Consider the following 14,030-nt stretch of genomic DNA (forward strand, 5'->3'; position numbering starts at 1 on the left):
GTGGGACTGTCTGCAGCCTCTGCAGCATGGGTTCGATTCCTGGCTGGTTAGGGAGCTACCCACTTGGCGTGGCAGACCTCTCCTATCTCGCCCACTGCTCCCCTCAGCAGTGGATTTCACTCATTCTGCCTGTTCTGCTCCCCACTCTGTCTCTGGTGAACCCTCTCTCCCTCCCGCACCTCTGGCATGTTCCCCAGTTCTTATATAAATAAAAATATATCTTAAAAAAGTGAAGTTTTTAAGTTAAAGGATATATGATCTCAAGTTGATAGAATGGTGCTGATTTCTTGCTCTCCTAGATCTTGAATTAAGTGTTGGCTAGAACATTCTGGGTAAATAAGACTATAAACCTTTGGTATATCAATATCAGCTTTAAATTTATTATTCTAAAGATTTATTTATTTGTGCATACAAGAGCTGGGGTACAGGCCAGAGATGCGGGGTGGGGGTGTGGGTGAGAGGATTCACCACAGACAGACTGACTGAAATACACGGAGGGGAGTGTTCAGGCAGACTGACTGAAATACACTGCTGAGGGGAGCAGTGGGCGACAGGAGAGGTCTGCCATGCCATGTGGGTATCTCTCTGTCCTGCCAGGGATTGAACTTGGGCTGCAGAGGCTGTGGATTGCTTCATAGTGTGAAGCACTTCATTGCTTCGTCCTTCGCCACGAGGGAGTCCCATCAGCTTTAAATTTAAAGGCTAATTAGTTGGAGAAGTTTCATGAAAACTGGAATTAGGAAGATACTTGTCCAAGCTACTTGATATCCTCATTCTTTTCATTTTGTTTTCTATAAGTCAAATATGACAAAGCTCAGTGATGGTTAGAGTTGAAGATGACGGATTCCTCATATGTAATTTTGTGAGCAATAAAAGCAAATGCCATTCAAATTATAAATTACAATTGAAATTAGGCATTCCCTTGTTTAAAGAACTAATTTGAAATATGATGAGACATTAGATATATAATCACTATATTGGTATTTAGTATGGATAAAAATTAGAAACAAAATAAATGCTCAAAGTTACAATGTTTTAGAAAAAATATTTAATAACACATAAGATAATCACAAGATGTTTCTAAATTGAATAGAATACAAATCAGTAGATATAATATTAATCTAATTTGTGGGCCTCCCCTCGTGGCGCAGCAGTTGAGCACTGGGCTATGAAGCTGCCTGCAGCCTCTGCAGCACCGGTTCCATCCCCGGCTGCCGGCGAGGGTCTCATGGTGCACAGACCTCTCCTGCCGCCCGTTGCTCCCCCAGCACTGGGTATTTCATCAGTCTGCCTGTTCCGTTCCCTGCTCTGTCTCTGGTGAATCCTCTCACCCTCCTGTGCTTCTGACTGTACCCAGTGCTTGTATAAATAAATAAATAAATCTTTAAAAAATATTAATCTAATTCATAATGTATGAATATTAAAATGAACTATATATAACAGGCTGACATTGTTTAACTCTCCATAAAAATTATATGTGATTTTAAATGTTTTCTTATTTGGCTAAACTATATTTTCTAAGAATAATTAGAATTATTTCTAGCTAATCTATAAGTTCCAAAATTAACATATTTTTGAATAAGGAAAAGTGGCCATTAAAGACTTTTATTGTTTAGTGCAGTTATAGATTTGCCGAATAATTAAGCAGAGGATATATAACGTTTCATATCTAAAAAATCATCAACAAGCCCAAGGCCACAAAATTTCTTTTTGCTATGTTAAATTCTCATTCTTTTGTGATTTTGTGTTTTACGTATAGATTTATGACCAGATTTGTGTTAACTTTTATGAAATTTATGTCCATGTCTAGATTTATATTTTTATGTAAAACTATTCCACCACCATTTATTGAAAGGGTTCTATTTTCTCCACTGAATTGCCTTTGCATTTTTGAATAAGAACAACTGAATATATTTGTGTGCCTCTATTTCTAGGCTCCCTGTTTTTATTCACTGGTTTACTTATCAGTTGCTTTGCCAGTAACACGCTGTCTTGATTACTGTAGCTTTCTACTGAGTCTTAAAGGTAGGGAATCACTCCTTTGACATTGTTCTTCTTCAATATTGTATTGACTGTTGTAGGGTCTTTGTCTTTTCCTTTGAACTTTAGGGTTAGTTTGTTGACATCCACAAAATAACTGGCTGAAAATTTGATGGGGACTAAGTTGAATATGTAGATCAATTTGGATGAAAGTGACATCTTTAAAATACTGCATTTTTTTCTATTTGTGAACAGGAAGTATGTTTTTCTATTTTTCAAGTTTTTATTTCATCAGAGTGCTGTAGATTTTCTCAAATGTGTACAGGATCTTCTTCACTGCTCACATTTTGTTCAATTATGCCTAATTATTTCCGTCTCCCACTTCTGTATTACTGGTTTTCAGGTAAACCAGGGAGGGGGTTGATTGCCTCCACCAACAGGATGTAGAATCCCCAGAACCAGAGATGGTTGTCCCAGTGGTAGATCCCAGCTGGGACCGCAACAATGGGAGAATGAAATGTTGGTCTATAAAGAGTGTTTATTGGTAGGACTGCAGCAGGGAACTGCCAAGCAAAGAAATTTCAGTAAAATTCTACAGCTTGAACATAGAGATAACAAGGATGCATCAGAGTTCCTTGAATGAATTATCCAGAGATGTACCACCCACCCGGATATAAATCCAGATGCCCCAGCAAATGCTCATCTGATCACTATGGCGTTCATGACACATAGTGCCCTAGATATGAGGAGAAAGTTAGCAAAGGTGGATGGTGTCACACAGATGACTCCATCCCAATCGGTAGACTTGGCATTTCGGGTTTATAGTAACAGAGAGGACAGGAGACCGAAATCTGGATGCTTTTTGTACAGAGGGAGCACAGGACAGAGGTTCAAAGAAACAGTGACAGAATGGGGAGAGCACCCCAGGAGAAGTGAACCCCTGGGGCGAGATCAGTGTACTTACTGCAGGAAAGAGGGACATTGGAAGTACAGTTGTCCCAAATTACAGGTAAATAGGAGACAAAATAATGACAGAAGGCAGGAAAGATGGCTGATGACACCACAACATGATGATTCATACAAGGGTTCCAGGAGAGAATACTGATGGAGTGCAAGGTTCTGGAACCCGGATAGAGGAAAGGAGACAAAGGATAGCACAGAGTAGAGGCTCAGACGAAGACAGGAGGGAATATGGACAGAGTAGAAGGAATCAAGAGGCAATTACAGAGGAGAGGAGACAGATGGTAGTACATGGAGAAGGTTCAGATGAAGAATAGGGGGCCCAGGGGTGCCACTAGATCTAAAAGAGCCCCAGGAGGAACTGACCCAAAGACAAAAACCCACTGGTCTTGTAAACCCATTGGGGACCCGAAATATTTAAAAAAAAGAGAAAACTTATGTTATTCTCTTGTCTTCTTTTCCAGCTACTGTAGCAGGATAATCCAGGACTCACTTTCTGAAAAAACTCGGAGATGACAAATACGCTTGAACCAATCTTCTTTCAAAGTTTAGGAGATAGGAAATGACATCTGAAGTCATGCAGTTTTGCTGACAGTACTTTCTCTTTAATAATTTAATTTTTATTACATAGAAAGGCCTTCAATCTTGATTTTGGTATTTCCTTTTAACCTTTGCCTTTTTTTTATCTTTGAGGTTTTTTGTTTTGGTTTTTTTTTTTGCTTGTTTTTGTCATCTTGGCCTATGAGTGAAACTAAAGAGCTGTCTTTAGTTATCTACAGTCTATATGTTGTATGTCCTTGCTTTGGCCTCTAGTGGTTTTAAAATTGGTATAGATGGTGCCTATAGACATTGGGAAAAAAAATATCTCCATGCTCTGCTCCCCGCTCTGGCTCTGGTGAATTCTCTCACCCTCCCGCGCTTCTGACTGTACCCAGTGCATGTATAAACAAACAAACAGATAAATAAATAAAAAACATGCCTAAAAAAAAAAAAAAACTCCAGTTATGAGGAAGAACTAAAGGTTATGGTTTGAGTGTCGACATTGTATTACTGACCTTAACTGGAGCTTTCATAGAGATTAAATATTGTTGTTCCTGCTGTTTTTCTGATATCTATGACAAAGCTTCCTAGAAAATCAGGCCTCCCCTGGTGGCTCAGTGGTTGAGTGCTGGGCTGCAAAGCTGTCTGCAGCCTCTGCGGGCACAGTTCGATCCCCGGCCACCAGTGAGCGTCCCACGTGGTGCACAGACCTCTCCTGGTGCGCCCGCTGCTCCCCTCAGTGTATTTCTTCAGTCTGCCTGTTCTGTTCCCTACTCTGACTGGTGAATTCTCTCACCCTCCCGTGCTTCTGACTGTATCCAGTGGTTGTAGAAATAAATAAATCTTAAAAAAAAAAAAAAAAAAAACTGTCTTAAAAAAAAAAAAAAGTTCCCAGAAATGTAAATTGAAGTAAAATTTGGTAGTCTGTCATTTGGTTGATAAAAGGAAATTTTGTGGAACCTCAGTAGAGCACCTGAGACACTCCACAAAATTTCTCTTTTTCTTCTGGGGAGAATTTGTCCTATTTGGTTTCCTCAGTAAAGAAAACTGGAAGGGAAGCATCATCACTTGGCAAAATGATAAAACTTCGGCATGTACAGAAATTTTAACACTGTTTTCTGAAACTTGTGTAAAACCTTTCATTACCTATGTATGTCAATTGCCTGTGTTGATTGTTGTCCCACAATACTGTGTATGTAAATGGTTTGGTATCTGCAGAAATTGTTTCTGGAGAAAAAGACCCCACATGATTCCAATTAATGGAACTTTGACAGTGAGAATTTCATACAAAGGACTGAATAGACCGGTGAAGAGAAACCTGATTTTTACTAAGTTTTGGTTGAAATAATGCTGGTAATTTTGTTTGCATTTTGTTTTGATTCAAAGGAAATTTTCTCATTTTGACCAACCGGGATAGGCAGCGATATTGCATTGTGTTTCCCAGCAGAGTAACTTGTGCTTGCGTTTTCTCTCCCCTTGATACCAACACAGTATGAAAAATAGTGGTAGTATTTTTCAGTGCTCATGGCAGAGTATTTTTGCATAACTTCAATGGGGAATTTTGCTTAAACTAGAAAAATTGGAAACATGTTCCACTGAGTGGCTTTGATTGGAATTCTTCCAGGCAGTTGAATTTGAGCTGAACCAGGAAGAGAACCTGCTCTTTTGTTTATAGGGTTCCAGAGACCTCCAGAGATGGTTAGGAAGCTGCTTCCATTGGCAGGACTGGACGCCCAGGAAAATGCAAAAGACCTGGTAAACCTTGAGACGAGGACACACCAGGTGGACTCTGGAGAGACCAACTTCGTTCCTGCACAGACCAGATGTCAAGAGTTCACTCTGATCCTATGTGGGGTATTCCAGCACAGCCCGCTAAAACTGCTGTTGGTTATGCTGTCCGATGTTTTATGCAAAAATAGGATAAATGGTTTAAAAGTAGATTTAGGTGTTTTTGTTTTTTTTTTTTTTTGTTCTTGCTAAACAGCCATCTGTGTTTCTCCATCATAACTTCTTTTAAGTTTGTGGCCTTTCCTGACTCATCTTTCAATGTTTTCCAGAGAACTTGCCCACGTGGAAGAAAATGCACACCACATAATGACTTTTTATTTCCCATGAATCCCTAATCAGGTTCCTTTGTTCACAACCAAGTAGTTAAAAAAAAAGATTTAGTTTGCAAATTTTCACTATATTGTTGGATAAAGTTGGGGTCAAGGTGGACTAGAACTTTAAGATCAGTTAATCAGTTTTTAAGATTTTTTTTTTCTTCTTCTTGTGATTTTAATATTTTTGCTGTTTTGTTTTGGCTAGTGCCTCCCGATGATTTTCTTTTGGCATGGACTTAATTCTCTTCCAGGAATAGAGGACTTTTGTTTGCCACACTTGACGAAACCTGGAGACTGGTTTTTGTTCTAAACTGGAACCCTGAGAAATTATCATCTGAGCCTGAATCCCAGCATATACACATCTGACCTTCAGCAACATAGAAATGGGGGCAAAAAATGAAAGGGGGGAATTGTTGGGGAGAAAGGACGCCCTGAACAAACTCCACTACACAGGTTTATGTGGACTCCTCCCCCCACTCCAGACTAAACACTGGGAACTACAAATCCCATAATGCAAACTTCATGGAAGGAAGGATTGGAGGGAACTGAGGGTGGAGTTAAACAGGCCCGGTATATAACCTGATAGGTGGACCTTGGGGGTTCGCTTGGCATTTCGCCAGCTCTCTGTATGCCGTGTGGGCCTCGTGTGCCATGAGGGACTCCAGCTCGATGGAGCTAGTAGGATGCATTCACCAATTTATCTCCCTCTCCTTGAGTTCTTCATTCCCCCTTCTTTTGTAAATAAACCATTGATGAACCTTTCTGTGTGTCTGTCTGCAGTTCAGTCTTAAGTTCTCCGGTGAGGACCCACAGTCAGGCAACCCATTTTATATCAGCGTTACCCTGTAACATGAATCAGGGAGAACACAAAAGGGGGAGAGTGATGGAACTCATCACTTCATTGAGAACTCATAAAACATACTGAGTGATTTGTATGGGAATATTAAGGCTGAGTTAAAGAACAAAACAGTCAGTATAGGGAAAGAACAAATGGTGTAGTTGATTTATGCCAAAAACTCAAGGTACTACGGGGTAATAGATGCTTTACATACGGAGGGTGTTTAGTGGCATGGCAGTTGTCCAGTGGCTTAGTTAAATGGAGCCTTTAACCTTTATTAGGAGGCTTCAGGAGAACTACTGACAGCTGCTCCGCCAGCAAGTCAGAAGAGACTGCGGCTGCCCTTCCCTTCCCTCAGTGATCATCACTGTCTCCTCCTCAGGCCCGTGGGTGCTGAGGGAAGATGGCTTTCAGCGGCACCTCCATGTCTTCATCGGTGACAAGAGGGGGCAAAGTATGGGGATTTTTCAATTCTAAAACAAGTATTTTTCATTGATGAATCAGAAGAAAAACCTACACAGTTCAGAATGTAATCAGGATTGTACTGATCCTGAAAGATTTCTTTGGTGATGATCGTGTGTAAAATCAATATTTAGAAGTTTCTAGAGATTTAAGTCTGCAGACTTCTGATGTCCTCATAGAACAATGAATGCTCTTAGCGAGCTGAAGAGACTCAAAAAAACAAAGTAAATATTCCAGTCACAAAATGGGCAGAAGAGCTAAAAAGAAACTTCTCCAAAGAGGAAATGCAAAGGGCCACCAGGCATATGAAAAAATGTTCAACATCACTTGCAATCAGGGAAATGCAAATCAAAACTACCATGAGATACCATCTCACACCAGTGAGAATGGCACGTATTTAAAAAACTAGCAACAACAAATGTTGGCGAGGATGTGGAGAGAAAGGAACTCTCTGCACTGCTGGTGGGAGTGCAAACTGGTCCAACCACAATGGAGAGCTCTGTGGAGATTCCTCGACCTGCTAAAGACAGAGCTTCTGTAGGATCCAGCGATTCCACTCCTAGGTATTTACCCAAAGGACACAGAAACATCAATTCCAAAGAGCACCTGCACCCCTATGTTTACAGCAGCACTGTTTACAATAGCGAAGCTTTGGAAACAACCCAAATGCCCAAAAATAGATGACTGGATCAAGAAGATGTGGGACATAGACACCATGGAATATTACTCAGCATTCAAAAAAGATAAACACATGCAATTTGCAGCAACATGGATGGCGCTGGAAGGGATCATGCTCAGCGAAATAAGCCAGAAAGAAGACGAAAAACACTGGATGGTCTCACTCATAGCAGGAATTTAGAAACCTAAATAAAGGACCAGGAAAAAGACTAATTATAATAAAATAGAAATAAAAATCAACAAGCAACTACAAACCAGAGACACACTATGGAGGGAGGGAGGTGAGGAGGGATTAGGGTCAAAATGAGGGGGGTGGGAATTGTATGGTGAATATAACCAAGATGAAAATGTATACATTGTACAAAAATGAACAACGATGTAAAAATTATATAAAATTAAAAAAAAAAAATAATGCTCTTAGCGGCTGGGTTACACGCACTGCATGGTAGCCTGAGAGTGAGTGAGCAGACACCGGGGGAGAAGTAGGTCCTTGACTGTCACTATTGCTGCTTAGTGACAAGAATTCCCGCCGCCTTCTGACAACGGACAATCTTTCATACACAACATCTGCGTTTTCAATCAGCACCTTGAGGGCCTGGAGCATCAAGCTAGAAGCTCTTACAGGCTGTCCTTTTGGGGTTCTGTGGCGGCTTCCTAACATGGGCGTGATAGATGAAATCACTGGCCCTTGATGATGATCTCAAGCTACATCCTCGCCCCCTCACAGGAAATACGTACTGATCTCTCCCTCTTACACTGGTATTGTGTACCTTTGACAAATACATACCTATTAGATCAAATATGCATAAAAAATATTTACTGAGGTTTATTTTTCCTTTATTTACCTACATTTATTTTAGTTTATGACTATACAGTATATAATTTATGACTATATAATTCTCCTTTCTGAAGGGATTCTCAGCATAAGCTGAACATGATTATCTACTGAGTCAATAGATTGGACAGACACAGCAATCTTTGATGGTGTGATAAAAGTGAGATATTTGGAATCAAGTAAAAACAAACCTGTAAGGCACAAGTAAGTTACACAAACAAATGTTGACTTTCCTTGTTGTACTGACTCTCATCTCTTAATTCACATCTATGGGCCTCATGAGGGGCTACACAAAACCAATGAATGAAAAGAACTCAATTCTGAGAGATAACTTTGCTAGCAGAAAAATGACCCGCTGCCACAATGTGGCGCCATTGCTGCTGCTCTGCAATCTCTCAATAAACACATCTGCAATTGTGCACTTATTTTTTCTCTGTATTTCTATATTTTAAAAATAAAGTACATTGTTGTACATCCTTGTTAGTTCTTTGTTAGTGTAGGATTTCTCCCCTCAAGTGTGGTCGCCATAGTTAACCTACCAGCAAAAGACCTGTAGTTCATGACCTTAGTCTATCCTTTGCACTTGTTTTCTTCACGTTGTATAGAAGAAATGGATTAAGTAGAAGAAGCCATACATTTCTGGGCATTAAAGAATAGTTTGAGTGGTTGTTCAGAAACCTAGAAAAAAATAAGATCGAAATACTGAGGATAAGTAAGCTTGGATGAAGGATAGGTGTATATGATGAAGTAACTTATATCCTGAAAACCAGGGAGTCATTTTGTGGCAGGTGATTTTATCAGAAGGCTTACATCTTGGAAGGCGCAGTGATTTATCTCTCCATATCGTCCAGATATTTCTTAGCTCGTAAGTGTCTTCTAGTACCACCGTCTGAAAATTACAGAAGCTTGGTTAACAACATGGGAATTCACATTGCATTGCCTTAGACTAAAAAGAATAATTTGGACTAATAGGCATATAGCAATCATTGGTGTGACATATGCAGGACCATCAAGAAAGTCCAGAATAAATAAGAATACAGAATGATCAATTAAACCAGCAAAGGGGCTGGCTGGAGACAGTACCCTGAGGAGCTGAGCACAGTATATAAAACTAAACTATTGGGCTATTTATGGTGCTGTATCCCTAGCAGCTAGACTACACGTGTCTGAGAGTTAAGGAATAGAAGTATGATGAGCTCTAGTCACCATCATTCATACTGACTACTTAATGTAATTTACACTTCTCATCTGTAAAAGTTAATTTCACTGGAATAAAAATCTTGCCTCCATGGGGTGGGGGTGGGAAAATGATTTTACAAGACATTACAATGAGAATACCACTAAAATTAAAGATACAAAGGGCTACATATTTTGTGCATTAATGCTGGCATGCTAATAGGCAAATAAAAGATTTTATCTATTGATGATGATCTAGTTGCCATAATTGTTTGATTAGTAATGATCCTGCTCACTGTGACAGGTGGGGGAACTCACATTGTGAGTAGGAAGAGCTATTTTCCGACCTGAGGGACGCCTGATACTTATATGCCTGAAATAACTGAACACTGGTATTTGTCACAACCATAACCCGATGGGTATATCCCAACTAAGTCTTCCCAAGAGGCAATCAATGAAGACCGGTAGAAGACAGGCTGAAGCACAGCGGTACAAAGTAGAATGAGTGGGAACGGAGAAAAATGATGTCAATTATGGCAAAGTTTCAACTGGAGCAGAGGGGGCTGTGTCTGCTCCGCTGACACTCTTCTGCAGCGACCTTTGTGGTGATCGAGGCACTGTACAACTATGTCGGTCATCTGATTTAATATGCACGGTATGACAAGGGAGCGAGCAGTGTTGGTCTATGTTGAAAACATCATGTCCCCGCCTCTTAGCTCTGTTTCAGCTGCTGGGTTTGGGGGAGGTTGTTTTGTGTGTGTTCGCTTGTTTGGTAATTAGAAAACGTAGGATGTCTCTTGTGTTGAGGAAGGCCACCACGAGAATGTGAGCACTTGTTGATTCAAAGTTGGACCTGGGATATTAAAGGTGCTGTACCTCTTCTCCCATCAGTATACATTGTGTTTGCCTTCCTTGCTCCTAGAAGCTGCCCAAGGACATATGACTGAAAAAGAAAAATGTTTAGACAATTTGGACAATACAGGTGATGACATAAACTTTTCAGTTTCGGTGATTACATTAACTTTTCAGAAAACTCCTTGTCTTGTAGCTGACCAAGACAAAGTTTTGTAAGTACGTACCATTCATTATTAAAAATGCCACCTACCAATATTCTAAGATCTTTCCAGGCCCTCCATGGATGGCAGTGGTTTCATATCACGCTTAAAAAATCTCCTGAGGTTGTGACCTGTGACACAAGCACAGAGAATTTGCAAAACTATGAGACATGGCAATATGGATGGGTACAAAATGAAAATAGTTTCTACGTTTTCTTATATTTTTGGCCTTTTCAAAGTTGTAAACTTTATATCTGTTCAAAACTTGTTAGGAAATTATTTTACTAAACATTTCAACTATAAAGACTCATACAGTTGGAAAAGTTATATAGTGATCTCTTGAATAACCAACAATTTACCCCTATAAAAAAATTCTGGAATGAACATAAAGGATTATACACTGATTTCTGACATTACGTTTTTCTCTAACCACTGAGAACAGAATGATTGTATGACTCCAAGACCATCCTCCAGGTTGTAACCTATGTGACTTTTCTGTCTGTAATTGTGTAACGAGAAAAGCCATCTACCAACATCTGTTTTGAAGAATCCATAGCTCTTAGCTTTATATCATTATCTTCCTAGCAAAAAACCTGAGTATTCTAGGACTATTAAAATTATAGCTTTAAACACATTACCAAACCACGATTTAAGGTCTGCTAACACCTATGGGAATACAATTGGCTCGAGTTTTCCAGTTGAGATCATGGTCAGAGGTGTGATACATGCCAGAAACCTCAGAAAAACACATATTCACACATCACTCCACCCTTTGCCACAAGGGAAAAAAAAGGAAACAGAAGACTAGCAACTGTCCACCTTTTCCTAAAGTCAAGGCATTACCAGTTCCTCTGTGCAGACTGGGTTGTCAAGTTCCATGTCTGAATACACAGAGAAATGCACAGGTCATAGGTGAAACACAGCAGCAGACAACCTGTTTTAAAGAGCAGGTTCTCGTGGCATTCTCTGTACTAGATTTGACCATTATTAAGTCCCAAAATATCCTAAAATAGAACTGTCCGAAATTCTTCAAAGCATATCCTTGAGGAAACTAGAATGTATCACTGTTTCTCACTAAATGAAAACTTGAAATAGAAGTAAAAATAGTCTTCTACTTCAAGATATCATAGAAATTAATTTGTCGATGTCATTCACTGTGAAGTTTCAACACCATTTGAATAGACTTTGGAAAAATTTTATTATCATTTATAACTTTGGGGAAAAAAGCTACAGAGAATCAGATTAAACATTACAGCCATTGTTTTAAAATGCTCATTATTGTATCATTCTGCCCTGATATTATCTAATCATTTTATTATTTTTACTAACATGAAAAGGACCTATGAACATATGAGTCAAACCAAAGCTAAACTGTGAATAATCAAACAAAGTTAAACATTAGGTCTTCCCACATGCGTAACTCTTACTCTCTCTACTTGACTGAAATACACTGCTGAGGGGAGCAGCAGGTGAGACAGGAGAGGTCTGCTATGCCATGCGGGTAGCATCCTGGCTGGAGACTGAATGAATGCAGTGCTGCAGTGGCTGAGAATAGCTTCTTAGTGGTGGCAACTTAACCCCTTGCACCACCAAGGAGGCCCCCGACCTTTAAATTCTTAATGTTTGACCCATGTTGTTATTTGCTTAATGCTTTGTGGTGGATAGATACAGCTAAAAATATCCAAAGGGCTGACTTGAATAACCTAGAAATAGATTACAATATCTAAAAACTGATTGATTTTTTCATACTGGTTAAAGTGCTTGACTCTTGCTAGAAGCAGATTTCCATGTTTTAAAAATAAAATGCAGATTTTAATATTGCTCTGAAATCTCTGACACTATTTTATATGCCAAATGTGCTTGCTTTTTATATTGCAAATTTTTAAAATTATTCTGTCATTTTGCAGTCAAGGATATATCTGTGTAGTGTAATATAATCACAAACTAGCTAAAGACCAGGCCCATCATGTCGTCCTATTATTCTGTATGTAGGTTTAGGTTACTTCTAATGAAGAGATTAATTCCACATATTCAAGTTAACAGATATTTATCAGGCAGGTTTATGGGATGGAAATGCTTACAGATCATCCAATGCTTACAGATTGGAGAGTGGTATGAAATACACTTGTAATATATTTTCTTAGTTATTTTTATCTGTTAGGCTTATAGACCTATAAATAAAAGTGGTGGGTTTCCCAAAGGAATTAAGATTCAGCTTATGAGTTTATTTTATGTAGCCTTCATTCTACCTGTACAACACCTCAAGTCCTAACACAGGCAAATATAAAGCAACATCCTATTTTATTTTATTAGTGTATTTTACAACAATTGTGCTGCTGCACCTCCCCCTGCAGTGACCTTTAGGGCTAATGGCTTTCACCAGGGTCCCTAGGTCTGGCTGGGCAAGGAACCAGCGCGCAGGGGAGTACAGCAAATTTCCCTGAAGACATAGATGAGACAGACCTATCAAAAGATAACGACCACCAGGAGCCACCACAAAAATGCTGACCAAAAGGAGCCTTATCTCGTCTCCTCAGACCTACAAACTTTATCCCTTCACTCTCTTTCTAAAACTTCTTCCTTCTCCTCTGTAAAGGTCATTGATTGCTAAATTAAAGAAACATATGAAATCTAGTCACAAGGATGACTCAAATGAAACACCACTAAACCTTGTGTAACAACAAAATTGTTAGTTCAATAATTGCTCTGTTATATGTTAAAATTCCTTAGCTTTGATCCCTAATGAAAAAATGTTATTACATAAAAATAATAATAAGTGCACCTGTTATAATTAATAATGATTAAGGAATTTGGTGGTTAGCTAGGAGAAAATGTAATTATATAAAACAAAAGACAAAACTAATGGTCTGACTGCTTAGGAATGTGCCTAGATCCAAATGTAACTCTGGACATAAATCACTGCCTTGTCAATGATAAGTTAAACCTATGAGCCAACTGCTTTAGTTCACTGATAACCGATCCTATGCCTTTAGAAAAACATATATACTGGCCACTAACTTAAATAAAATTACACTCAGATTTCCACTTTCTTGAGGTGTGTCTGGGTGTCATTTATTCACCGAATCCCTGACCACCCTGCGCAGTCTCTCAACCCTGAGACGGCCTCCTCGTTCACTGCTGTGCTGGTCCGCGGCATTGTGCAGATATACAAGTTTCAGAGATCAAAAACACCCAAGGTCTTGAAGACTTTACCTTCCTGTAAAATGCTTTTTGAAACCTGGTTCTGTCTTCCAATCTAAAAACACAGCACTACCCTGGAAGGAAGAAAGATTTATCTCTTCTCAATTTACAAGTAAATCCATTGTTAACCCACTTCACCTCTTGACCGGTAAAGGGCTGATTTATGATTGAAGGTCAATGAGTCTATCTGAGGCCATTTCTAT

This window comes from Talpa europaea (assembly GCF_964194135.1).
Source record: "Talpa europaea genome assembly, chromosome: 2".
NCBI lineage: Eukaryota > Metazoa > Chordata > Mammalia > Eulipotyphla > Talpidae > Talpa > Talpa europaea.